We start from the raw sequence: 25,543 nt of genomic DNA on the forward strand, positions 1-25,543 counted from the left end.
TTCGGGAACTGCTTAGGCATTAAACCATAAATTCCCCCTTTTATTTGGCCACTTCCTGTAGCTTCCTCCTTCATCCCCTTTCGCACTAGCACTTCCAAAAGCCCTCCTCTGCCGCCATGTCTTCCTCTTCTTCCTCTTCATCGGGTCTTTCCGCTCAGTCCTCCCCCTTCCGCGAACCGACGCCGGAGTGGGACCCGGTGGAGGCCCATACGGCCAACACCCGCCGCGCCATCGAGGCCGGGGACGACCCAAGCCACAACCTCTCCATTTGGTCAGAGGACGACCAGTCCCTGACCGATGGGGAGAGCGACCTCTGCTTCCTCGCCAATGAGGAAGAGGTGGAGGACAGTGACGACGACCACCTTTCCTGGGACGGGGCCCCCTCCTCCGAGGAGGCGGAAGAGAAGGAGGAGGAGGAAGAAGACGATAACTCCTCCGACGAGCCACCGGCCAAGCGCCACTGCCCCTGGCCCGGCAATCTCGGCCGACTTCGACGGCCGACGATGACGCTGACGAGGTGGATGAGGACAACGAAGGTCCCGCCGATGGCCGCCACAGCAGCGATGATGAGCCGGCCGGGAGCAGCGCCGACGACAGTGATGAAGACGACGACGAGGGCAGCAGCGGCCCCTAGATAGGTTAGAGCTAGGAGTAGTGGACGGGGCAATGTTCCCCCTAGCAATGCCTTTTGAGAGCAATCGGCTCTTTATGTAAGAAATCCCTGTTCATCAATGAAGAATTCCCCAATTTGATCTTACTGATTTCCTTGGTGACGATTTGGCCGATTGCCCTTCGTACTGAATCTACCGATTGTCGATTCGGTCGATGCTCAATGAGCCGATGGCAGCACATCGGTCTCTTTCTTGATAATTCTTGAGATAAATCCATCCGGATCTCCAAACTCTCGGTCAAACAGGGCCAAGCCACAATCGTGCAAACCCTGAACTTGGAAATGCAGATTCAACTGAATGGGATGTTAGACTTAGCGGCAAACTCCAACAATAATGTGCAGCTTCCTTATTAACTTCAAACTTCAGACATTCCTCTGCCGCATCCTTCTCATCCAGATCCTCTTTGCCTTCATGAGGTCCCTAGGACCGTTGCTGGATCAACTCGACTGTTGAGGCTAACACTTTTGCAGCACAAGCACCATACGCCCACAACTGTCTTGTGATGCTCCATTTCCTTGCAGCAACAAACTGGTCCAGAGCCTGATCAACGATGATGGCTCCTTCTTCACACTCCTCCTGCCAACCCTGGTGGTTTTACTCTGCAAGAGCTCTCCTGTTCAGCATGGTCACGATGCAGAGACAGCCGATTTCATCATCATCAGCTTTTCAGGGCGAAGAATCTTCAGGGCTAGCTGCCCCCCGAGCCTTGACCAAGGCGAGAGTGAAAGTGCACCAGCCGCCTCGGGCCACTACCAGTTTCTCAACCGTGGTGCAGCATCAGCCGATTCTGATCAAATCGGCTGTTAATAGCAGAGAACCTCCAAGGTGATCCCCCCCCCGAGTCATTCCAGCTCTTCATCAAAACTTGGCAGGGAAGCTTACGCCCGGAGGGATAGTGTACTAGGACGGCTCTGGAAGGATCAGCAGCCCCCTTATCACCTCAAGCAGACCAATGAGATTTATGGTGACGATGTTTGATGAAGTTGCCACCTTGGTCAAATCCTAGGAGGAGATGCCTCAGCCAATTGAACGTTTATTGGCCGAACCTGTCCTGCATGCCTACACAGGCGCTGCTGTCCTCGAGGATTTGTCAATGGAGCCGCCAACCATTCCACTGAGGGATTCTTTCCGTAGAACCTCGCCACGTACCTTGGTGACTACTCCATCAGGCTTCTGCTTGCAACAGTCGTATCCCTTGAGTCGATGACCGTGCACCGGCTTTTTATTCTTAAGTCGATGTCTCTGCATCGGCTGTGCTCAATTTTTTTTTAAATTCTTAGGCCGATTTGTGTATCGGCCCCCATACTTGATAGTATTATCTCATATCCTCGTGTTTTATCCACCTAGGTGCCCCCGGAGCCGATTCTGTCAAGAGAATTGATGGTATCGGCTCTTCAGGTAGTCCCTGTTGGGTCAAACGTTGATCCCAGGCAAAATAGATGGTGAGGATAATCTTGGCCGATTGCTGGAATCGGCCTCCACGTTGCTTGCTCAGTGAGGGTTTCGTAATGTTCCTTCACAAAATTTTGGGGCCGATCACAAGGATCAGTCTCACCACCTTTGTCCATCGATGTTGTTCTTGTTACATGGTCAGTCCGGTGGATAGAACCAGCCTTACCCCGTTCTTTGTCACATCGATGCGTTCGCAGTCGTCCAAATTGATGCCCGAGAGTGGTTCTTGTCCTGATGTCTCCCAAATGCCCATGCCGGCTGTTGAAATCTCGGCTGAATCATCGGCGTGGACGAGTTCCACTTCATCTCCATCCCACTGTATTAGGCATTGGTGCATCGTGGATGGGATGCAACAGTTGGCGTGGATCCAATCCCTCCCTAACAGTACAGCATAGGTGCTTTTGCTGTCGACAATAAAGAACGTCGTAGGGATAGTCTTCCTTCCTACGGTCAGATCCACGTTTAGAACACCTTGCGCGTCAGATGCTTGGCCGTTGAAATCGCTCAGTGTTACGTTGGTCTTGATCAGATCTGAGCTGGAGCGTCCCAACCGACGTAGCATGGAGTATGGCATAATGTTAACTGCCGCTCCGGTGTCCACCAACATCTTGCTGACAGGCTGCCCATTGATGTATCCTCGCACGTACAGGGCTTTCAGATGCCTGTAACTTCTTTCTCGTGGCTTCTCGAAGATGACCGGCCGTGGGCCGCAGTCCAATTGCGCTACAGGTGCTTCGTATAACCTTGGAGCGCCAAATTCCGCTGGAAGGATGAAGACCATGTTTGTGCCAGCCGATGTGTCATCATCGGCTTTCCTTTGCTTAGGGCGCCACTCTTTCCTTTGTGGCCGCCCTTCTTCATCCAGGGTTCGCTGAATTTTGGCGGCCAGGTCAGGCCGTGCCTTCCTCAACGTGTGCAGATATAACCTTTCGGCTTCTTCCAACGCACGTAGTCGCTGAACCCTTCGTTTTTGGGAGTGGCTGAGCCCATCGAGACACCATCTTGGCCGATGATACTTATCCTCTTCATCATCGTCCTCTAGTTCCTCGCGATCTTCCATCTGAACAGACTCAGCATGCTTGCTCCAAGGCGGGAGAGGCCCTAGACGCTCGAACACGGACACCTTAGCTGTACCCTTCTTCTTTTGTTTACATTCTGGGCAATTGTCGATCGTTGGTAATCGGCTCATTCCGGAATCCCAGCGAGTACCGAAGAAGGGGCAGTCCCAGTGCCTATCCACGTTGTCCGGCTCCCTTGATCTCCCTCTCGCGTGACGTTCGTACCCGTCGTTGCCTCCGTCACGCTGACGGTACCTCCTGTCCTCTGCATTGGACCTATCGTCTTCGTCGTAGTGCCGACGTCGGTCATATTGCTGCTCACACTTGTCGAGGAGATGTACGGCGCGTGGGTGTTGATACCATATGCTTTTCACCTCCTCTGTGGTTAGGTACCGTCTATCGTCGCCTTGGGGCCGGTCGCGTGGAGCGGCCTCCTCTTTCTCTTTGCCACGAGAGTGGCTGCTCTCTGCTTTGTCCGCGTCATGGCGAATCACGAACCCTGCCATATTGGCATCGAAAGAGAACCCTGGTTCTCTTATGGAGTGGCTGAGGTCGACCGTGTTGACATCAGGCAACGGACGTGTGTCTCCGTCGAGCTTGACGCCGTGCGAACAGGTCTTCCCACAGGAGCCGACGAGTTTGGTTCCGAGGACCGCCTTGACCTTGTTATGCTCCTTCTTGAGTTTGTCGTTCAGGTCCTCGTAAGTGACCGGAGTGCTTTCCGCCATTTCAGACGTAGATGGCGATGTGGTGGATGTCGAGGATGGTCCCACCGGGCGTGCCAGAATGTGTTGACGTCAGAAACCCACCGACGGGCAGCGACTGGTCAACACCGTAGAGCCGGGAACAACTAGGGCTGCGGCTGGCCCCGATCCCTCGCAGCGACGGCCCGCAAAGCCTCCCGGTCGCACGCCGATGCAAATTGCAAGGGCGTGCCACCCGACCTATACCTGGTCGAGGAAGGTGTGGATGATGCCTCGCTTAGTTTCTCGCAGGGCACACACGTACACATTAAATACGAGCCTCGATCGGCTCTCGAAGTTATCTCGTGAATCGGCTCATGGAGCCGATTCACCCATGATTCGTCCAAGGTGGCCGAATATATGGTGGTCCCGCTTGATCAAGATAAAGCATATGAGATCCACGACGATTTAGGGTTTTCACCGCATAATCGGATCATCCTACTCACGATTGGGCCTCGCGCTCGCGCACGGTGATCGTAAGACAAACCTAGACAAGGCCTAAAAACCAACACGAGGTTGATCCTCGGAACGTCCTGTCTAGGGCCAGCAAACTACACCCTACACGCCGCTGGATCCTCCAACCCTTTGTAAGGCCTAACTATTGCAGATGTTAAACTAATCCTTGATGAATCAAGGAGCAACTGTAACGGATCAGATCCACTAAATGATGATCAAGCGGGGTGCCGCCCCTGCACCCATGATGAGGTACAAGGACGGCTAGATGCGCAAGGGTTGCACTACGACAACATATGATACTAAGAACAATGCTAACCCCAACACATCTATGATAACTACGTTGCTCGCCATCAAAAAGGCTTCAGTACGAGCAACGCATGAACAACGTAGGCAGGCTCGTGCTGCCTAGATCGCAAGATGCGATCTAGGCAGCATGGTGCTTACCGGAGAAACCCTCGAGACGAAGGGGTGGCGATGCGCCGAGATTGGTTTGTGTTGAACGTTGGTTGTTGTTTATTCCATAAACCCTAGATACATATTTATAGTCCAGCGGACTTTCTAATGTGGGCGTGCACCAAACCGTGCACGAGATAAATTCTAACTTCTACATAACCTACTATAAAGATACACGGGCTAACTAGCCCAAACTTGGTAAACAAGGCCGATTCACATATATCTTCTATATGTATATCTTCAAATCCGTCTTGATCGCGGCACACCTCTGGCTTGGTCAAATTCTGGTGATAACAACTGCTCCATAGCATACAGTTCACCTCCGGCATCGGCTGCACCGAACTTAGCGTTCAATGCATCCCACAGTTCCTTCCCATTTTGAATGTGTAGATAAGCATCAAGCAACTTGTCTCCAAGCACACTTAGGACGGCACCCACAAAGATTACTGTGGTATCCCCGAACGCTTTATCCTCATCAGGAGTAAGCGGATCTCTGGGAGTACCATCCGCAACTCGGTGCATGCCCATAGCAGTGAGCCACAAGAGGGTCTTATTCTTCCATCTCTTGAAATGAGAACCCGTAAACAAGCTCGGTTTGAGTGCAGCAACAAAACCAGACGCTGAAAATTTCCTAAGTATACAATGTGATTACTAATGGGCATATAAATCTATAGATACCATGAGCACCTTAAATCGTTGCAAAGTCTAGCATCACAGTCTACAGATCAACAAAGAAAACAACATATTGACTTACATCCAAATTTGATTGTGCCGCCCCCATAGAAGACAGTGCCTTGGGAGATGTTGAGAAGATGACGCCTCTGCCGCCGAATGCTGTGCCGCTGTAGATGGATTCGTGGCGCCGGAGAAGATGGCGCCTCCAAAGGGTCAAAAACAGGTGTAGATCTTGTCGCTGCCGCGAACTCTATAGAAGTAAACAGTTTTGAGGCCATGATGGCATGGTTGCTTGGCATCTCAGGGTCATCCAGGATGCGGAAGATCCATTCGGTACGCGGAAGTGTCCGAAGATGTGCCTTTAGCTCGTCGTCCGCTACGGGCCATTCGCACGATAGCCTGCTGGTGCTGGGAGAAGGAGGTGAGCTGTTCATGGCAGTGTAGAAAGAAGAAGAGGGAATGGGGATAGGGAAGAGGGGCAGAGTTTGGCACATACAGTAGAGTGTGTACAGCCAGGGCAATAAAAATAAAAAATAAAACTGCTCCACCTACTTGGAGGACTAGTAGTTTATAAGGAACACTGGATATAGGCATACAACTGGTGTTCCTTCAATTTTCTGAACCACGCAGCTGCATCGAGGCCGTCGACTAGCCTGTAAGTAAGACTACACTAGCACGCCACCATGCAATCAATAGATTTACCATGCCATAGTTACTCAAAGGTCTAGTCACATCAGTTTGACCAGAGACAGATTGTTGGTTTATTTACAGCTCTACATACTATGGACAGACTGCTACTCCAATTCAGTACAATAACAATCATCTTGCTTCGCCCTACGCAGAAGATTATTTTTATGAAAATTTGAAATACAAAATTTGATTGCATGAAATAAGGTACACAAATTTATTTATTTTTTGATAAATGGTTTTCATTACTTAAAGGTGACACAAATTTATATAGACTCGTATTTATCTACTACCACTAAAACAGGTGCGAATCTAGAGAAATCTGTGACACTTGTTTTAGAATAGAGGGAGTATTACACATACCAACAGTAATATTTGACATCTATTACGTATATACAAGAGGTGTTTTATCAAATTACAAGCCGTGCTGGGTGCAAATTAGTAAACAAGTTAACACGTGAGTACCATCGAACCAGGGAAAAGAAACATCACATGAGACCAATATATTCCAATCAGCGGCATTGGCGAAGCTTGGAATGAACCAAATCAGAGTCTCTAGATTAGCCCATTAAGGTTCGTCGAGAAACCAGCAACTGTTTTTTTTACAATTCACACCGAAGCCGGATTATTTTAGGAAAGGGCTATATCCAAGTCCTATTGCATGGTGCAAGGTGTAGACACATTTGCTTTTCGTCGAACATCTTGAGGCACTATCTCCACCGCCAACTGCAATGTTGAGCGGATAATTCAATCCGGCGAAAAGAGAATATGCTCCAAGACCAGTAATCCCTTCCCTAGCTTATCCGAACATAACTGACTAGTGTCCTTCGAGAATATCTTGCAGCCTCAGGTATGAACAAGAAGCCTATTGCCATCTACAGATCACGCTAAGAACCACAACCCAGGATCATCCTCATAGCCTATATCATCAAGGTTGCCCTCCAAAATGCTTACATTTTTGAAAAGTTTTCTTGACGTTAGGGAAGATTCTGAAGGGCTTAGCTTTGCTACAATAGCAAAAAATGGAAAATTTTTGCCGTTAAGAAGAGTATCCCGCCATTTTAATATACACTTATTAGTAGTTGATCAATTGTGCATTGCAAAACACAAAGTCCAGATCAAATGTGCAAAATACCAACAGAAAGTTAACTAGCAGTTTTACGAGCACATGGCGATATTACTGTGATGAAGCAATATAAACATCAAAAGAAGAGGCAGAACAAGATCTTCTACTCAGAGACACTCTTGGTGGACGCCGAGATATAGGTCGCTAGCTGGGAACAGAGATCCTCCTTCTCCTTGCTAATCGCCTTAAGGAAGGTGGTTTGTCCGCGCATTAGCACCCTCGAGATCTGCCTCTTGAGCTTTAATTTCAACCTCTCTTCCATGAGATACTTGATGAGGTTGCTTCCAGTATCCATCCATGTGACGCTCTTGTTGTTCAGTTCCACCCAGTAGGCGTTCTGCTCCTTAAGCATGTTCCGCTTGGCAGTAAGGTTATTGACGCCTCGCGCAAGATAAAGGGAGATCTCCTTCTCCAACGCCAAATCTCTGTGAAGACGATCACACTCCAGGGTAAGAGAGTGTTCATTCTCCAGTTGGCTGCCTATGTGGGCCTTGTTCTCCTCCTTTTGCTACAACAATCATTGTATGAAAAAAGAAACCAACCCATTCATATATGAGTACTAATTACCCGTAAAAAATAGGAGTACTAATTTCTAGCACGGATATTGATAAAGGAATGGACAGCACTCAGACGCTCCACAAATACCACAGGGTTCATTAACACATAATTAATCGGAAAGCAGTGATTACATAAACTATAAAAAACAAGTGGACAGAGGCATAGAACCTACCTGGCTTGGCCGGGAAATGGGGCCGAACTTAGCTTCCAACTGCCGGACTTGGGGCACCACCGTCGTGGTGGTTACCGGGGAGACGTTTGAACCGCCGACCTTGTGAGATGTAAATAAATGGAAAAACAGTTAAAAAATAAGAATCAACTGAAGGACACGCCGCTAGAAACCTACCCAGATGAACCCTCGCCCTTGATGGTGGTGTTTGCATCATCATCATTCATCAATGTGACGCTCTGGTTATGCAGTTCCATGCAAAAGCCGTTCTGCTCATTAAGCCTATCAAGCTCGGCAGTAAAGGTATTTATGCCTTGCTGAAGATAAAGGCAGATCTTGTTCTCGAACGCCAAATCTACGTGAACAGGCTCAAACTCCGGGGTGAGGGAGAGTTCATTCCCCAGCTGGCTGCCTATGTGGGCCATGTTCACCTCCATTTCCTGGCACGATCATTGTGTGAAAAAAAAGAATCCAACCCATTCATATATGAGTACTAATTATAGGAGTACTACTAATTTCTAGCATAGATCTTGTTACAGGAATGGACAACATGCGGACGCTCCACAAATAGCACAGGGTTCATCAACACATAATTAAACGGAAAGCAGTGATTACATAAACTACTCCATCCGATCCCTTTTAGTAGTTAACTCGGATTTAGTAAAGTTGTATTCTCCCTCCGATCCCTTTTAGTTGACTCGGATTTAGTACAAAGTTGTACTAAATTTGAGTCAAATAAAATGGATCAGAGGGAGTACTAAATCTGAGTCAATTAAAATGGATCGGAGGGAGTATAAAAAACAAGTGGATAGAGGCATACACCTACCTATCTTGGCCGTGAAACGGGGCCAAACTCCACTTCCGACGATCGGACTTGGGGTGCCACCGTCGTGGTGGTTACCTGGGAGACGTTTGAACCGTCGGCCCTGTGAGATGTAAATAAATGGAAAAAACAGTTAAAAAATAAGAATGAACTGAAGGACACGCCACTAGAAACCTACCCGGACGAACCCTCGCCCACTGGCTTGCTCTGCATCGTATAGAGGATAGACTGAGTCTCTGCGAGAAGGCGATCATAAGTGGCCATACAACGACCCGCCAGCTGGCTAGATGTCAGGTTTTTCTCGGCGGTCTTAGGCCTCATCGTCTTCCCTAGGATATCCTGCCGCCGGGCCGCCCGACTCACTGGAGCCATAGCTTCGAGGTACTTTACTAGTTAGGGTGGAGGGCTGGTGAAGGCTAGTTACTACAAGGAGAATAGAAAGAGAAGAAGGGTGGAGGGGTGTTGAAGGCTAGTTACTAGCTACCAGGAGAACATAAAGAGAAGAAGGGTGGAGGGATGGTCAAGGCTAAATCTTACATACACCCAGAAAATACCATCGTGTCCTCGCGGGGCTTTATACGTCCAAAACGTATCTACTTTCCCGAACACTTTTGCTATTGTTTGCCTCTAATTTGTGTATTTTGGATACAACTAACACAGACTAACGCTGTTTTCAGCAGAATTGCCCTGGTGTCTTATTTTTGTGCAGAAAATCAACTTTCAGGAAAATCCCCGGAAATAATTGCAATGGGCCTATTTTTACAGAAGACCCACGGAGCCAGAAGATGTGACGGAGGGGGGCCACGAGGCGCGCACACCACATGGTGGCGCGGTGGGCCCCTGGGCCGCGCCGCCACATGGTGACGCCACCTCGGCCAGCCCCCGACGCTCCCCTCTGGACTACTTAAAGCCCTTGACCTAAAAACGCACGGGGGTTCGACCACTTTTCCAGAAGACATCCAGAACTCCGCCGCCATCGCGAAACCCTATCTCGGGATCAGAAACTCCGTTCTGGCACCCTGCCGGGACAGGGAATTGGGGGAGATCATCGCCATCATCGCCACCGACGCCTCTCCATCGACCATCCATGATTCCCCCATCCATGTGTGAGTAAATCCCCCGCTGTAGGCTGAAGGGGATGGTAGGGATTGGATGAGATTGTTCATGTAATAGCCATAAGATTGTTAGGGTTTAGGGTTTAGGGTTGTTTAGTACTTGTTAGGGTTTAGGGTTGTTTAGTACTTGGATAAACAACCCTGGTGTCTTATTATTATCTGGACTAAACAAGTACTAAACAACAGCAGAATAGCCATAAGATTGTTAGGGTTTAGGGTTTAGGGTTGTTTAGTACTTGGATACTGTTTTATTATTATCTGCAAATGCCAGTATTGATTATTACATGAGTTATCTTATCCATGCAGCGCCCGTTCATCCATCCCTGTGCCTACAATATTTCAATCCTGTTGTTTACTAAAATCACTACTGCTGTCTTTATTACACTGCTGCTTATATTTCACTACTGCTACTGCTGTAAAACTGTTGCTACTGATAAACTATTGCGAGTAAGTCTGTTTCCAGGTGTAGCTGAATTGACAACTCCGCTGTTAAGGCTTATAGATATTCTTTGGCTCCCCTTGTGTCGAATCAATAAATTGGGTTTTAATTCCCTCGAAGATTGTTGCGATCCCCTATACTTTTGGGTCATCAAAACTATTTTCTGGCACCGTTGCCGGGGAGCATAGCTTTATTTGCAAGTTCACCTGAATTGATATTGTTCGCTGCAAATCCTCCATCATGGGTAAGACTCGCGATGCTAAAGTCGCCATATTACCATCCACTACAAGAAAAGGTACAACTCGGAGTACCTCTGCTGCTCTTGATTCACCATCTATGATAAGTCAACTTGTTTCACCACCACAAGCTTCACGTGTTGGTACTTCTGCTGAATCTGGAAATTCCTCTGATAATTTTGATGATGCTTCTACCGTGCTTGATGATAATGGTTCATTAGGTCCTTTTCTAGATGCTATGATTACTAGGTCTAGACAAATTGAAAATACTGAAATTCCTAATGAAAATACTGTTACACCTGTTAATTCACCTGAGTCTGTTGAACACTCTAGTGATGATCCTGATGAAGATTATGTGGAACTTGATGATGATTTTATTAATAAATATAATGCTACTACTGGTGTCAGTAACCTTAAAAAGCTTCTTGCACAACATGCTGTTAGATATAAACTGTCCCCTGATCCTAAATTTTCCACATCTCCTATAAACATTAAGGATAAGGATTATGATTTTTCTCTTGATTTATCTCATATATCTATTCTTGAGAAAACACCTTTTTGTTGTACTGAAAAAGAAAGTGTTGTAGAGCACATGAATGAGCTTTCTACTTTGAGTAGCTTGTTTTCTGATGATATTAAGAAGCGTACTTATTTTGTTGCTAAAAATTTTCCGTTCTCATTAAAGGATGATGCTAAAATTTGGTATAATAGTTTGCCTTCTGATTCTATTGATAGTCCAAGTTGTTTGCTTGATGTTTTCTTTCGAAAATATTTTCCTGCTAGTGCTCAACATATTGCTTTGCATAAAATTTATAATTTTGACCAGGAAGATGGGGAGAAATTGCCTGAAGCTTGGGCAAGGTTTTGCTCTCTTCTTAGAGCTCGGCCTGGACATGATTTGGAAAAGCATGACTTACTTGATATATTTTATAGTGGACTAACCATTGAGTCTAGGGCATACCTGGATAGTTGTGCTGGTTGTGTTTTCAGGAGAAGAACTCCAGACGAAGCTGAAGAATTATTGGCTAGAATAAGCCAAAATAATGATGATTGGACTACACCTGAACCAACCCCAACACCAGTATTGAAGAAGAGGGGTATGATTGAATTAAATGATGAAGATATGAGGGAAGCCAAGAAATCTCTTATAGAGAAAGGTATTAAATCTGAAGATGTGAAGAATTTACCTCCCATAGAAGATTTATGTAAGATAACTCCCCCTTCATCCACGATTGAGGTACATTCTCTTCAACACTTTGATAAAGGAGACATTCCTTACTCAAAACCTCCTGATCATTGTTTGGATGAATTTGATAATTATGTTGTTAAGCAAGATAACTTTAATATGAGAGTAGAGAATCATCTAATGGAAAATTCTCAAGCTATTAGTAAATTGCATGATATTGTGGAGAGAACCTCCAATGATGTTAAGATGCTTGTTAAACATTTTCATATGGTTTAAACTCAAATTGATCAACTCACTAAAGTGCAAAATGACTTGTTAAAAAATACTCATAAAGAAAAACATGCTTATGAAGTAACAACTAGAGGTGGTGTTTCTACTCAGGATCCTCTATATCCTTAGGGGCATCCCAAAAGAGTTGAACAAGATTCTCAACGAACTAAAGAAACTAGTAGTCCTTCTAAGAAAAAGAAGAAGAAACATAAAACTGTTGTAGAATCTTCTGAACCTGTTATTGATCCTAATAGTATTTCTATTTCTGATGTTGAAACTGAAAGTGGTAATGAACATGATAAAGATAATGATAAGAATGATGTTTCTGATAAAGAAGAGATTGAAAATGAACCTAAAAGGCATGCTAAAAATAAAAAGTACACTAAAGAAGATTTTATTGCTAAGAAACATGGTAATGAAAGAGAAACTTGGGTTCAAAAACAAATGCCTTTTCCTGTTAAGAAAATAAAATCAAAGGAGGAAAAACACTATAATAAATTTTGTGATAGGATGAAACCTTTGTTTTTGCAAATCCCTTTGACTGATGCTATTAAATTGCCTCCTTATTCAAAGTATATGAAAGATATTGTCTCTAACAAAAGGAAAATTCCTAATGAGGAGATTTCCACTATGCTTGCTAATTATTCTTTTAATGGCAAGGTTCCAAAGAAGCTCGGGAGACCCGTGTATACCAACTATCCCTTGTTCCATCAAGAATAATTATGTTAGAACTGCTCTATGTGATTTGGGAGCAGGAGTTAGTGTGATGCCTTTTTCCCTTTACAAGAGACTTGATTTATATAAGTTGATACCAACCGATATATCTTTGCAAATGGCTGATAAATCTACTGCTGTTCCTGTTGGTATATGTGAAGATATTCCTGTTCAAGTTACTCATAATTGCTTAATATTAACTAATTTTGTTGTGTTGGAAATGCCTGAAGATGATAATATGTCTATTATTCTTGGAAGACCTTTTCTTAACACTGCAGGGCTGTTATTGATTGCAATAAAGGAAAAGTCACTTTCAATGTTGATGACAAGGAACATACTGTTTATTTTCCCAAGAGGATTGATAAAGTATATGGAGTTAATACAATTTCTAATTTGAGAACTATCAAAGTGGGAATTATTGATTGTCCTAAGGAAAATGCTCCGTTTCCTTCGGAGGCTCGTCGCGTCGCGGCCTCCGGATCGTGCGCCGTCGATCGTCTGTTGATGCGCGGTTGTGGTTGTGCCACGTCGCCCTCAGTTTCGGACCAGATTGCCCCTGCGTTTAATGCCGCAACGCCCGTGCCGCACCGACCCCGTCCATTTCGCACGCAGCCAACCGCGGGCGTCGTTGGAGGAGGCGACGGCGGGGCGATTTCCGCCCGCCGCCGGCGAGCTGCTGCCGCTAAAGGAGGGCGCCGTCGATCCTCGTTGTCGGCGTGAGTTTTCTCACCTTCTCCCCTCTCGACCTTTGCTTCATTAGTCTCTGGTTCGAGCTCCCCCTTTAGATCTAGGTGTAGCGCCGCCGTTCTAATTCGCCGTGATCGCTGTACCGCCGCCGTCTAATTCGTCGTGATTCTCGTTGTAGCGCCGCCGTCTAATCCTCCGTGATTTTTGCTGTAGCGTCGCCGTCTAATCCGCTGCCAACGGGGAATTTTCCACCGCGTTTTGACGTAGATTTAGCTCATCTGGTGCTGCTCGACTCGTGGTGAGTTCCTTTCCAGGTAGTTTTGCTTTCTAGCGTGCTGTAGCGTGTTCTAGTGTATTTTGTTTTCGTGGTGCTCATGGTGCTCAACTCGTGGTGATTTTTCTTTAGGTTTTTGTAGTGGATCCATCTGATGTATCTCGTCTGGTAGGCTAATAATGTCTGTGTTTTTGCTTTAATGTAGCTTCATATTTTGGCATGTTTTTATGTATGTTAATGTCAGCATATTATCCAGTGGTATGTAGCAACCATTTTGCTTTTGGTATGATGCATTTATAGGTTTGCCAGCAATGTATGTTACAATTAGTAGGTTCCATTTTTCTCATGTATCTATGTGGCTGCTACTGTATTGGTTATAGGTTTAAATGATGGAGGTGGATCCCGTCTATAACTTGAAGGATCGTTTTGGAGCAAAGCGTTTGCGCCTGTTCATTGATAAGAAACTCCCTGACGACAAGCGGGATGGTATTGCAAAGAGGAGTGCATTTAAGAGCATGCTTAGTGTTGCTCCATTCACTGTGCCAAATCGCCTTCTTGACTTTATTGTGACACATACGAGTTATCAGCTGCGTGAGTTCTGTTATCATGGGAAGAGAATTGTGTTCACTACAGACATGGTGAGGAAGGTTTTTAATGTACCATCAGGTAACAGGGTTGTTGACTTGATTAACAGGAGTGTTCCATGCCAGCTGCGTGATGTTTATAAGCGTGATAACCCAAGGCCGCCCATAAAAAATGCCGAGAAGGTACTCGCTTTGTTTGTGCTTCAAAATACTTTGTGTTTTGTGTATTCCTGGTGCTCTCAATACTTTGTGTTTTGTGCTGCAATATTACTTTATTTTTGTATCTTTAGATAGCAGTACAAGCTTCATTAGTTATCTGCCAGCAGCTTATTTTTTCATACCAATGCTCTTTTTACCCGTCGTTGGGTGCTTGTGTACTATGACATTTTTGCTTTCTGTTCCTATATTTTTGTTTTGCATTTTTTACTCATGCTTTTTTAATTTTTGTAGGTGTTACTGGAATGTGACATTAAAGATGAGGAAACCATAGTTAGGAGCTGGGATCTTCTTGTGCTCGCAACAGCTTCTTAACCCAGTGCACTCGGTAATATGTTGTCTATGGACTATCTTGGATGTCTTGCCGACCCTTTCTCCTCGGTGGAGCTAGCTTGGGATCAGCACATATTGGATGAATGTATGTTGCATGTTAAGAAAATCCAGGAGAAGAAGGCAAAGCTACGGGCATCAGGTGTCGTGGGTGGTGATTTCTGGATAAGTGGTCCTTTGCCATTCCTTGGGGTATGTTTCTTTTTTCTTCCATGTTTTCTTCATTGTACTTTTCCTGATTTCACATGCTTCCTTTTCTAGCAATGTGCTTAAACAATGTGCTTCATGCAGATTGTTTATATGGATCACTTGCAATTTCCTCCAAATGAGTATGTCATTGACTACTCACTGCCTAGAATGTGTCATGTAAAGAGCAAGGACTTCGAGTTTGTAGTTGCTACCGATATTGACAAGAAAAAGCTATTCAACAAGTACTATCTTTGCAAGGAGACTCTGTAAGTCTGAATTCTTGTTATCGCTTGTTGGCTATTTGTGCATCCTTCTTATATGTAATACATGTTCAATAATTATTTTTCTTTTTGGCTTCGATGTTTTTGCAGTTTCTTCCATTCTCAAGTACTCCATATGCTCAAACTGTTCAACCGCTCGAAACCGGTGAAACCGGTGAAGATGTCGAAGTTAACCCATCGGCATCACTGAATGAATGGCTTGTTCCTGGTTTTCCAAACAGCCAGGAATTGGAGGTAACCAATATATCAAAATTTGTTTCCTGCATTAGACTACTTTTTAAAAGTTTTTATCTGATAATTTTTCAGGTTGCTACCTTAGACTTTTTAAATTGCTGCCATACTGTTATAGTTTTGCTTCATTGGCTTCAATTGAAAGCTGCTACTTTTTCAATATAAGCAATTGTTTTTTTTTGTTTTTGCTAGTAGGCTTATATAAGTGCTTCAATGATGATTTCCACTTGTCTCTTTATTTCTAATTGAATGCTGCATTACATATTATTAAATGTTGTTATCTTTTAAATTTTGTACCTTAGCATTTTATATCTTAGCATGTTTTTTAATGCTGCATTACTATTATAATTTTGCTTTATTAACTTTTGCTTTTTGCTGCTGCTTAGTTCATGCTGGTTTTATCAGTATTCTTCATTCTACATTTGCTGCAACCTATTTTTGCTTCAGTAATAATCAAATTTTGCTATTTCTTTTGTAGATTCCAGCTCGTTACAAGCACCTGTACGATAAGCATAAGGCTATTTATGCTGCTGATGTCGAAGCAACTATGAAGAACCTTGGTGTTGCGCTGAAACGCATGTATTCTCAGCGTATGTCCGCTCTATTGGTTGACGTTGATGCTCTTATCCAAGAAGGCGATGGTCCAAGTATTGTGTTTCCATCGAAGCAAATGGTGAGCAAAGCACAAATCCCAATGTATCTACAGAAGAACAGGATGCCGCAAAGGATGGACAAAATACAATGGATGAAGGAGATCACAACAGCGGAGATCACAACAGCGGTGATGAAACTGAAGAAGATGTTGACTTACAGACTGATGCAATGGAAGATTATCCGGAGGTTCATGCTCGCAGCGGCATACCAGATGTTCCACAGCCTGCAATAATTGTTGATGCTTCGTTTAAACAAGGGTACACTGGTGAGTTCAACTCTGTTGATAGTCCGGTGAGATCTCCGTTTCGTTCTAGTATACCAGAGGGTGTATCTGCATAATCTCGGAACCGTGCTCCGGATCCTCCTTCAATGGATTTGTTTCCTCAAGGTTCCGAAGAATGGGAGTTCTTCAATGCAATCCCGGCATGAACAAGTCTTAGATCAACTGCCGATACCGTCTGCATCTTCCGATATGTGTCCAGGTCCTCGTGCCTCGAGTTGGAGAAGCCACTGTCTCGTCGAAAAACATCTTGTTCACCGATGTGGATGCGTGGTTAATCCACCTCCTGCAACTGCTCCAAGAAACCATCCGGTGCGGCTGTTCCGGATAATCCAACTGTTGCGACCGTTCGGAAGAAACCACCTGCAGGAGCTGATGTGGAGATGGTACATGTTGTGGCTGCCGTGGGAAATGCACCCGATGTGGCCGCCGTGGAGAATCCAACCTGCTGCGGCCGCTGTGGAGAACAAGGCACTTGCTCCGCCCGTTGTGGAGAATCCAGTTGTTGCAGATGTTCTGAAGATACCACCCGTTGCAACTGCTGTGTATCCTCCGGAGAATCACGGTAAAGAGTCTGATGTGGATAACCTGCCTGCTGCGGCTGTTCTGAAGATTCCACCTGTTACAAGTATGTGTTTTTTGTATATCTTTTTGTGAACATTTCTTGGGTTCCATGGCTGCAGCTTTTTTGTGTTTTTGTTTTTTTTTGCAGCAAGCGAGAATGATTCAACCATTCAAAATTTCATCATTGTTGAAGCTGCTGTTTTGGGTGAGCCAAAGACACCAATTGGCCCCAAGAGTGCAGGTGCACTGTCTGTTTCAACGTTTTATAGTCTTTTGTATGCTTTGTTTCAATTGGTTGACACACCCTCTTTTTTTCCTTGTTTTTCTTCTACCTCTGCAGATGTCATTATGGATTCTGTTGAGAAAGATGCTACTACTGGGGTAGATACAGTTGATAAGAGGAATAGAGCAAAGAGAGCAGCAAAGGATGAGCTTTCACATCCTAAAATGAAGAAGATTCGGGTCTCTCAAGATACAATTCATACGTACGACAAATTTGTCATACATGGTCGGAAATTAAAGAGGCAGCCGAAGAATGATATTCCGTGAGTTCACATTTTTTGTTATACTTTTGCATTTTTGTTAAAACAGTATGTTTCTTTATTAAATGGATGTTGCTTCAATTGATACTACAATGTGCTTCTTTGGTTCAATTTAGGAGTTTCAATATTATAAATGTATTGCTTCATTACATGAAACTTTTTGCTTCTAAGCATGTAACCGGCTTTTTATGTTTTTATATATGCTTCTTCGCAGCAAAGCTTTTGTTCAGATTGGACGCTCCTTTTGCACATACAGAAGCTTTGTAGCTTCTCTCAAGCCTCGAATGCCACTAGATAGCCAAGTAATGGATGTGTGGACTGAGAAGTTCGACCGTGAATCAACATTATTGGCTGCGAAAAGCAACCGATCGAAGAAAAAGTATGCATTCTCGCAGCATATGGTGGTTAGTACTTCCACGACTTAACTTTTCAAACATTGTTCCAGCAACATTCAATCCAGCATCTAACAAGACAGTCATGAATTTTTCAGTCTAAGCTAATTGTCGATCCAGCAACATTCAATCCAAAAGAATGCATGAAAGATTTCAAGTCCGAAGTCAGCAAGTCAAAAATGCTAAAAGATGACCTCGTGAGCTTTTTATTTTTGTAACTTGTTTTTCCTAATGCATCTCATTTATGGTAGACTTCAGAAGGTTCTTAATTTGTTTCAATGGTGTTCTCGTAACTGTATTTTCCGTTGTCAAAGACTACCACCGGATTGTGTGTTCTGTCAATCTTGTGCACAAGCGAGTACCACATTTTTGATTCATTGCTTAAAGCTGATGGTACCAAGCAAGTTGCAAGAAGCTCGCAAATAATCTGGTTAGTGATACAAATAGTTCATGTAGCATATGTGTATTAAAAATCAATGACTAACTACACTTGCTTTTGTTACTTCATAGTTCACAAACTTCAGGAGGCTTGTCAATGAGTCAGGTGTAGCAAAGATTGATTGGTCCGTTTACAACTTGTCTACACCTGACCATCCACAACAGAAGACAACGTAAGTTTCGTTGTTTTCAGAGCCTTTTTTGCAAAATCCAAATTGTTACCCAAACATACAACTCACACACTAATTGCTTCCATGTTTTTTTTTTCATGCTACAGGTTTGATTGTGGATTCTTCTGTCTTCTGTACATGGACCATTTCACAGGGAAGGTGGTGGCAGAGTTTGATGACAAGGTCATTCCAGATTTTCGCAAGTACATAGCATCAAGTCTGATCAACAATAGAGACAACGCAGAGTCTGTTGAGAAGCTTATGGATGCTGAGTTGCAGTCCAAGTAGGAGTTTCTGTAGTTTGATAGTACTAGTCTTATTGTGGCAGAGTTACTATAGTTTGATCATTGTTCTCGAGTCCTTTTGTCAGGCGGATGTAAACTTTGATATTCGCTATGTAAATGGATGGATGCTTCATTTAGTTTTCTCCGTTTATATGTGCACTACAAAGCCTTGTCTTCGACGCATATGTTAATGCAATATGAGGAAACAATGCATATTTCGCAATATATATCATGACCTTCTTTTTTGTGTTTTAATGCAGCAAAGATCCATGTTTTTCCCTATGTTACTCATTTTGTGTGCAGCAAGATCTGAGCACTAATAGTTATATACTGCTGCTTCAAAAGCATACCTGACAAGCTTCAAATGATAATTCTAGTTGCTTCAACAGCATAGCTGATCAGCTACAAATTACATTTTCTGTTGCTTCAAAAGCATGTGTCCTCAGCTACATAAGACATGTTTTGTTGCTTCAAAAGCATACCTGATCAGCTACATAAGTCATTTTCTGTTGCTTCAAAAGCATTCATGACAAGCTTCAAATGATAATTCTTGTTGCTTCAAAAGCATAGCTGATCAGCTACAAATTACAATTTCTGTTGCTTTCAAAAGCATGTGTGAGCACTCATTTTTGTTGATTCAAATAGGAGGTCCATGCAATTATGCCCGAAGAATGCAATTATATGCTACTAATCTCCTTTTGCTACACTCATGCTAAAACATCGTCTACCAAGAAATACCCAGCATTTCTTTTTGACAAATATAATGCTGCAAACACACTTGCTATGTGCTTCATACCACCAGAATTACTGCTTCTAATACATTTACCTAATGCTTCAACCAAAGTAAAGGGTCTGGTACACTTATCCTTCAAAGCATATGTATGAATTCTTTACATGGTACCACAGGTTGCTCCAAAATAAGATATCATACCTGAACAAGCAAACAAATCTGATGTGCATTGCAGTTTTTGTGTAAACCTATAGATGTGTTTCTTACAATAATTTTTCAAGTATGTACTAATAATATCAACCTGACTACATTTACGTAGTTAACATTATCGCAAGATCTATAACCTCAACTCAACGCCTGCAGCCCTTGCTTCGTCGACTTGTCTTGCAAGTTTCATCCATGTGCATTCTTGTATCGTGTGACCTTCTTCATTGCAATAGGGACATTTTTTCACCCTTGCCTTCCTCTTCATTGCAGTTCCTTCTTGGTCTTGGGTTCACTCGCCTTCTTCTGTCTTTTTTTGTTTGCTTCTTCTCTTAGCTCGATCAAAGGCTTATGTCGCTTTTCTGTTTCTTTTGGACGTCCTTTAGGTTTGTTCCCGGGTGGGTTTCGCAGGTTGCCACTTCCTTGTGCTTCATCTACTCGTCGCTTTCTGTTGTGCTTCATTACCCCGATGACCCGCTTCATGCTCGTTCCGGCTGCATATCTTCTTGCTCGTTGTCGCATTCCATTTCGAGCTCTCCTCATGTTAGTTACAATTTTACTTGCTTCATCAACCATACTTGACACAATTGCATATGTATCTTCAGCGTAGCAAGCATCCGAAGCAAGATTGTTCATCTTCCTGCACAGTGCATTGTACTTCAGTGTGTTGGTTGTAGGGACCCCAAATCTCATTGTGTTTGCGCCAGGGTCTGGTGGAGTTGTTGTTGCCGCAGCAGACCAGCGATGAAGCAAGTACCTTGCTGGTATTTCTTGGACATTTAGGTGCACCATCACTCTGATGTGTGCGCATAAAAGACCACACATCTCGAATGTGTTGCAACCACAACTATACAATGATTCCGCAAGCATCAACTTCAACTCGATATGTTTTAACATCAAGTCCAATGTTTGGAATAAGATCGAAACTCAACTTTTCTGCTTCAACATGAATTGGATGAAACCTTGTTGATGTCGAAATCATTTTCTGGAACCTTTCAAACACTTCTGGGGTGTAGAATTTCTGAGATTGTGCCTCAATGCTCCAACTGCAGAAAATGATAGTTGCAAACATAAACAACTATTAGATATTGTAGATATATATTATTACATTTCATTGCTGCAAGCATATATGAACAAATCGAAAGTTGCATCATGAGGAAGTTGGATATATCTAACCTTCCCCAAAGAGGTCTCCCTGTTGTCTCCATGGTGAAACCTGCATTATCTTCACGATCTAGCATCAAGTTCCGGCACAATTCATATTGCTGCACAAAATTCCACACGGATTCACTTGGTCGAACTAGCTTTTTGAAATATGAATTCAGCCCTTCGGATCTTCCAGCTTGTAGATGTAAACGGGAAGAATCCGTGCCTGAAATAGACAGGTGCCCATTTTTTTCGACCGTCCCACATGTTCCGTAGGTGTTTGTTTTCAGACATTGAGTGTACTTGCAGCATGTGCTTCCAGCAGTACTCAAATTGTTCAGGAGAATCTGTCCCATATATGCAGGAATAGAAAGCATCAGCAAAAGGGTGCCCATCAACTAACTTTGGACCGAGTTTCCTTCTCGCCAAGTTCACCACATGGTAGAAGCAACATCTGTGTATTGAGTGAGGGAAAACTTTGGATATTGCACTACCAATTTGCTGATCTTGATCTGTCATTATATGATCAGGAGCCACTTGATTCATCGCCATCATCCACCTTTCAAAAACCCACTTGAATGTTTCAAATGTTTCATCGAGTAGCAAAGCACAGCCCAACACAATTGTGTGTGTATGGTTATTTATCCCGACTATTGGCGCAAAAGGCATATTGTATCTATTAGTACGTAAGGTAGTGTCAAAAAAGACACAGTCCTTGTACTTTGGATACAACGACCTAGTTCTCCCGTCCACCTGAATCGAGCCCTTACAGCATTATTCTCATCCAGCTGTGTTGCATAAAAGAAGATTGGGCTTTCAGCTTTTCTTTTTTCAAAGTACTCAATTGTCAGACTCATGTCTCGCAGCGAGACATCATTACGAAGCATTGTTCTTATGTTCGAAACATCTCTCTTCACATAACCCAATGTCCTCAGGTCACCACCACGAACATTTCCTAGGCACCCCATAATCTGAGCAAGTACTAATGTTTTGATTATGCAAGGTTTGCAACAATCGAAAGTCCTCTTCCGGCACCTTCCTATGTGAGCGGTAATATCTCGCGTCGCCCTAGTTGCTTCACCATAGGGTGTGTGTGATCCTCCGTGAAAACCGTCACTGTCCAACGACCGTTTCGCTTGCCAACATGCATATGTGCTTTGCAATCGTAGCGCAACGGTCCGTTTCGTTGCCTTGTATCAGACAGGTCCATCTGCAGCCCTTTATTTTTTGATTGTTTCTCCGCGGTGAAGCTGCTCATGTCAACTGGACTATCCATCATATTTGCAGCAGAATCTTTTCTGTTTCGGTTTCCTTGAGTTGCAGCAGAAGGTTTCCCAGTATGGACGCACTCGAACACCCCGTTCGGTATTGTATCCTTTGGTACATTGCGTGCTGTACTGTATTTTGTGTTTCCTATTCTTATGCCAAACCCTGTTTTGTAGGCATAGTCATTGTAGACTTTATATGCTTCTTCTAGATCATCGAATTCCATGCCAACATAAGGAACAGCCGGCTGTGATGATATCTCATCAGCTGCTTCTTCAGCAGCATTCCCACTGGCAGCACTTTCTGGCCCCGGAACAAACGTAGCACTTTCTGGCCCCGGCACAAAAGAAGAACTTCCTGGTTCCGGTACAAACTCAACATTTTCATTCACCGTAGCATCAACACCACAATTTTCTTCATACTCGCTGGTTGAGATCAAACCCTCCTAGAATGCTGTCGACAACAAACCTCTCGCAAACATTTTTAGTTATGGTTAGTTGATATAATTTTTAGTTATGTTGTATGGCAGCACAACAAAAATTAGTTGAACATCGTTTTTGCATTAACTACAGTGCTTCAATGAAACAATGTGAGAAAATAATATGACACCACAGCTAACCTTTTGATCATTGAAACACTATTTTTCTGAATAAATTCACATCTGCTACCAAGTATAAGAATATGCTACCAAAACAGCTCATCGTGCAAACAAACATGAAGCAATGTCACATTAGTTGCAATAGTGTACAAAATCATCCACACAAAGCATCTGCTACATGGAAGCACTAGGACAACATGTCAATCATCATGAGGACAGGAAACCCTAGCAGCATTAGCAACAACTAATTGCAGACAGGATCACTCACCGAAGCAGCAGGTTCTTCAATCTCAGGATCCTGAGTAAAAATTACTTCAGGGTTGTTGTAGCGAGGACGAAAACCTTGCAGCAGATCACCCTCTCTGGCGCTTGCCCGAGCACCCTCACATCGTCGGGGACGACCATGGTTTGAAGCAGAGAAGGATGCGACCTTCGATGGTGGCGCGGCCAGGTGATTTGGATCACCTTCGGAGGGGAAGAGGATTGATCGGAGTAGGTGGGCCATCCTCCCGCCGTCGATTGCTGCAGCGTCCTTCGGCGATTGCTACCTGGCGCGCCGCCGCGCCGCGCCGCGATCGCCGTCTTCCGCCGAGATCTGTCCGGGTGGTGAGCTTGCCGCGAGCAATCAGAAGGTTGCTTCAATGAAGCATAAGCGGGAGAGAGGGAGGGGGAGCTCCAGATCGGACGGTCCTAATTAAATGCATCAACGGTTACCGATCCGGAGGCTCGGTCGTTCTGTGCCTCCGGAGGATCCTCAGCGCGGTCCTTGTCCTAAATATGAGCCTAAAGAAGGATATCAAAGTATTATGATTGGATCCATATCTATACAATATAAGGTAACATGATTGATTTGAGGTTTGTTTCTTCTTATGTCATGAAAAATTTATTTTGTGGCAAGACTTGATCAACCTTGTTAACAAGTATATTTTAAATGCATGGAAGAGCTAAACAACATTTCTTTCTTTCTCCACTTGTTTTACTTGCTGTAGTACTACTTGTTTTGCAAGATGCTTTAGTTGTTTAGAATTTTGAAAATCTTTTTCTGCCCTAAAACAGTTATTTTAACACCCAGAAATGTGCATTTTTTGAAATTTTCAAAAATTTACAAAAATTATACCACTAGTCCTATTTTTTAATTTGCAACCTGGGAGTGCCTGGGGCTGACCAGTGGGGCACCCCAGGGCTGCACCGCATGTGTTGGCGCGGCCAGCAAGGGGGGCGCGCCGCCCTGTGGTGAGGGCCCCACCTGGCCCTCCACTCACTCATCCACCTACCACTCCACTCTCTTCCACGGGAAAACACGACACCATTGTTCAAACCCGAGTTTCTTGCTGTTCTTGCTCGAAATTTTCGATCTCCTTGCTCAGCCCATCTTTGCTGTTGAGATTTGGAGCATTTGTTCTCCGGTATGTGACTCCTCCGATTATCCAAATATAATTTTGAATAGTTGAGTATATCTTGAGTAATTTGCTGCTGTAGGTGACATGTTAAGTGAGTTTGCATGCTTGATTCAAGTTGTAAAAATTAGTTTTGATGCATGTTTAGTACTCTATCAAGTTCATATAGTAGTATCCCTCATTTATATGTCTCAAAATCAACTTTTATAATGATTGTTGAAAAATTTCAGAAAATGGAGTGGAATAGACATCAACTCAATCAACTTGAATTGGAGGTGCATGAAGTTATGAGAGTCCACCGTGAAGAGGGGGTATTCCCCTCCTACTACCCATGCACCGATTTCATGAAGAGTGCAAGAATTTTTCAGGATGTTCAAAATCTAATTTCTAATGCAGGGTTAGAAGATTTTGTTGTTGGTGAACCTTACCAATATGCAAAACAAAACATGTCAGTGGTGCAGGATTTTGAATACCATTGGTCCCAACCTAACCCCATGGTTCAATATAAAATCTACCATAAAACTATCAACTTGCCATTTGATGATTTTTGTGCAGCTATTAAAGTGCCACAGTGGGGATCACGTGAGAAGATTAGGGGGCTGCCACCACCACTCTTGAATCTATACGAGATGATCTGTCAAGGGAGAAGCTTCTCGGATGAGAGTGGTAAAATTCGTAGTATTCAACTCCCATCTATTCGCTATTTTGCTTACTTTATTACCAAGTGTGTTCTTGCTAGAAAAAACGCAAATAAGTTATCCATCCATGACTTGGTTTTCTTAGCCGCTGCATTGCAACGTGATAGAACTTATAATTTGGGTGCTTTGATAGCTTTTAGGCTTGCTACTAACCGTGATAAAGGAGGAATTTGTGGAGGTCTCATTGCCTCTCGTTTGCTAGCTATGCATGGTGTAGAGAACCTCACCCTCTTGATGTTCAGCTCTCTGTAGAGAAACTTGATATTGTTTCCATGATAAAACATGACTTTGTTTTAAATTGGTCTAACTCGAATAACTTGTCCTATGAGATAACCTTTTTCAAGAAAAAGTGGAGAGTAATTAAATCTGAAAAACTAGTTGGACTGCCTGCACCTGCTTTGTTTAACCTTGATTCCAGGAAAAGTTGGTCGGTCACAGAAGATGAACTTGATGCATACATAGAGGGGTGCGGCCATCAAGCAGGGAATGGCATGGAGGAGGCCGAGGACCCCCTCGACTTGCCATCCGACGCAACAAGTTCTTCACATCAGTATTCT

This window comes from Lolium rigidum, chromosome 1 (assembly GCF_022539505.1).
Source record: "Lolium rigidum isolate FL_2022 chromosome 1, APGP_CSIRO_Lrig_0.1, whole genome shotgun sequence".
Taxonomy (NCBI): Eukaryota; Viridiplantae; Streptophyta; class Magnoliopsida; order Poales; family Poaceae; genus Lolium; species Lolium rigidum.